The sequence below is a fragment of the Chrysochloris asiatica genome, unplaced genomic scaffold, assembly GCF_000296735.1.
Source record: "Chrysochloris asiatica unplaced genomic scaffold, ChrAsi1.0 scaffold00213, whole genome shotgun sequence".
Lineage (NCBI taxonomy): Eukaryota > Metazoa > Chordata > Mammalia > Afrosoricida > Chrysochloridae > Chrysochloris > Chrysochloris asiatica.
In genome coordinates, this window is record NW_006408731.1 from 2,154,483 (window position 1) to 2,157,740 (window position 3,258).

The following is a 3,258-nucleotide window of genomic DNA, read 5'->3' on the forward strand; positions in this document are numbered from 1 at the left end:
CTTTCTCTAAACCTAAGTCCTGAAATATACTGCAAACGTATATGTATACACAAGTTCCACATTTTACCTTAGCTTCTTGTAGGGATCTGTGAACGCACATGCTAGGTACTCACTATACTCTTTAACGATGGTCAGAATCCTCAAACCAGCACATATGACACTGAACAATATAGTTAGCTCTTAAAAGCATGTTTAACTTCAGAGTTTGCCCTTCTGACTGATTTAGGGTACAATCTCTTTAAAAAGCAAGCTCCTTTAAAAAGAAAAGGACTGTAAAGGATGTTTTGTGCTTCAAAGGAAAACTATAGCACATCTTCTGTGTCATCTGACTCTAAATACTGTGGGAGCTGTTTTACAACTCTAAATTCCTCAGGAACCCTATACATGGTCGCTATGAGTCTGAAATGACTCAAAGGCACTTACCAACAACTGAAGTGTAGATAATGGATTTTAGTGCAAAACAATTCGTGTCTACAGACATGCAAACTAACAGCCCCCCCAAACTAAAAAGTTGTGTCCTTATTTACACATCTTAATATTCCTTATTTATAAATGTTTCCAGTTCTCGGAAGCAATAATTGGTAATGATACTTCACCAATACTTCATTTATGAGTAAAATGTTTTAAGCATGGGTTCTTTTTTATTTTAAAACGCAGAGTTTTAAAGATCGCGTACCTTCCCGATTACTATTTTGTTGCTGTTATTCATACTTTTTGTGACTACATTATAAAGACCTGCAATTGCCTGTGCCTTGTGCTAGGTGAAAGAGGCAGGCAAGCTGGCTGGAGGTGGTGATTTATATTTACTTTAAATAAAATAAAATAAAATTATAAATAAATAAATATATAATCCTTTAATGTGAAAGTCCCTGAGTGGTGCAAACGGTTTACCCTCAGCTTCTAGAAGGTCAAACTCACCCAGTGAGCAGTGGAAGAAAGGTCTGGCGATCTGCTTTAGATGACAGCCAAATAAATGTTATGGAGCATTTCCCGACTGTAACGCATGGGATCGTCATGAGCTGTTATTGGTAATGAGACCTTTGAGCAGGATTCCAATGAAAGGGGATTCTAGTGCCACTTCCATAACATGGTTACCAAAGCACAAGGCAAACCTAGATCCCTTATCCACTTCCTTTTTCTCTGGGGTGACCAGTTAGAAGCAATGCAAGAACCTCAAGTTCCCCCTTCCCCACCGTTACTCTCTTCTTTCTCCCTTCCCCATTCCTTTTCACCTCCCAGTCTTCAACCTTCCCGCACCTTCCTACCCTCCACCACCGGTAGGTTCTCTCCCTTTGTCGTGCCCTTCTTCTTCCCATCTGGCTCCTTCCCCTCTTCCACCTTTCTCTCTAGAGCCTACATTTCGAAAAGCCTTCCCACAGTCAAAAATATTTTCCGCTTTCTAAACAATCTAAGGTATTAAGCATCCTGCAAGTAATCCAAAGCCTTAGAGGTCCTCAACTGAATTCTGAGCGCCCCGCTACTGCGGTGGCAAAGAGGAGGCTGAAGCAGGCGAGGGGGCCGGTGGATCACGGAGCTGTGCTTCCACGCCACGGAGACGCTCCCGGTAACCGGCTGCGCCACTCGCCTGCCTCCAGCAGCGCAGAGGCACGCTTTGACCTTGTGAAAGATTATCTCTTTTTATTTTTAAACTTTTAATTGTGAATTGAGTGAAGGTTTACATCAATTCCACATTCAACAGATAAGATTTTCCTTTAAAAAAAAAAAAAACTGAGGCAGAACTCTGCAAAGTTGTATTCAATAAAAGCAAAAAAGCTACTTAAATAGTTCTTTTAAAAAAAGAAATTATATTGGTGCAAATTAACAGGAAAAAGAGACCTATTCCTAGAGTTAGCAGGTCCCTTTCTCCATGAGAGCATTGGTGGTTCAGTGGTAGAATTCTCGCCTGCCACGCGGGAGGCCCGGGTTCGATTCCCGGCCAATGCAGTCTTCTATTTTTAGATTCAGCTTTATCTTTCTACGAAATCATCTTTAATACGCAGCGTTGTAAAGATCGCGTATCTTCGCGATTACCTTTTTGTTAGTTATTCATACTTTTTGTAACTACATAATTAAGACCTGCAATTGTCTGCGCTGTGCCTTATGCTAGATAAAAGAGGCAGGCAAGCTGCTTGGCAGGAGGCGGTGAAGAATCTGATCGAATGCAGAATATGTGGAATAAATGTTTGTGCTTTGAACTCATTCTCTTATGTGAATCATGAATATAACTAGTGACCTTTGAGTCCAAAAAATTTCATTGGAAAGAGAATTATGCTAAAACAGCTACCGTCAGAATGATATTATAATAAAGGAATTGCTTGTGGCACTTACACACGTGTCCAGCAGAGTGGCGCAGCGGAAGCGTGCTGGGCCCATAACCCAGAGGTCGATGGATCGAAACCATCCTCTGCTAATGGTGATTTTTTTTTTTTTTTGTCTCCTAATTTCAATAAGTAAATACGAGAGGGCTTCAAAAATTCGGTAGAATAATATAATTAAAAATTGATTTTAAATTCTATTTTTCCACCAACTTTTTTGAAGCCTCCTTATATTGGTAGCATTTGAAAAATATTCACCAGTTTTACAAATTCATCAAACCACAGCTTCCAATACAGGTTTTTCCCTCCCAGGTAAATTTTAGAATTAAGATAATGCACAAATCTAAAACCAACTTCTAATTAAAGAATTAGAGAGTAGAGAATTTTTATAAAACACCTCAGCTGAAAGACCTCCATTTCTGCTTACTACTATATTATAGACAAGAATATGTTAAGAATTCAAAAGTTTATACATAGGTAAGTTCACTTTTAGCGATTCACTTGAAGGCAATTGCAACTATTTAATATTGCAACTCTCCCAACAATCTTTCAATCTTTGGCTCCTGCTCCCTTTTCCTCCTTAGCACTTAATCACTATATGTCCGAAGTATGAGAGATGAAGTTTGGCCATCTTGGCCTCCAAGGAGCACTCTGGCTGCACTTTTTCCAACACAGATCTGTTGGTTCCTTTGGCAGTCCATGGCTGTGTATATATATATATCACATATAACATATATAATAAATATTATATATGCAATATATGATATGTAATAAATATATAATATATGTTATATATATGTAAAACCACTACATAACCACTTTGTAACTACTACGCTACCAGAGCTCCATATATATATGTTGTTGTTGTTGTTGTTAAGTGCCGTCGAGTCAATTCCGACCCATAGCGACCCTGTATAGGGTTTCCAAGGAACAGCTGGTAAGC

At 39.0% G+C, this 3,258-nt stretch overlaps 2 non-coding genes across 2 annotated transcripts; both read left to right on the top strand.

Moving 5' to 3' along the window:
• The first annotated feature begins 1,873 nt into the window (after positions 1-1,873).
• On the top strand, positions 1,874-1,944 carry TRNAG-GCC. Its single transcript has one exon. It is a non-coding gene; the product is annotated as a tRNA-Gly (tRNA).
• Positions 1,945-2,338: 394 nt separating this feature from the next.
• On the top strand, positions 2,339-2,410 carry TRNAM-CAU. Its single transcript has one exon. It is a non-coding gene; the product is annotated as a tRNA-Met (tRNA).
• Positions 2,411-3,258: the final 848 nt, after the last annotated feature.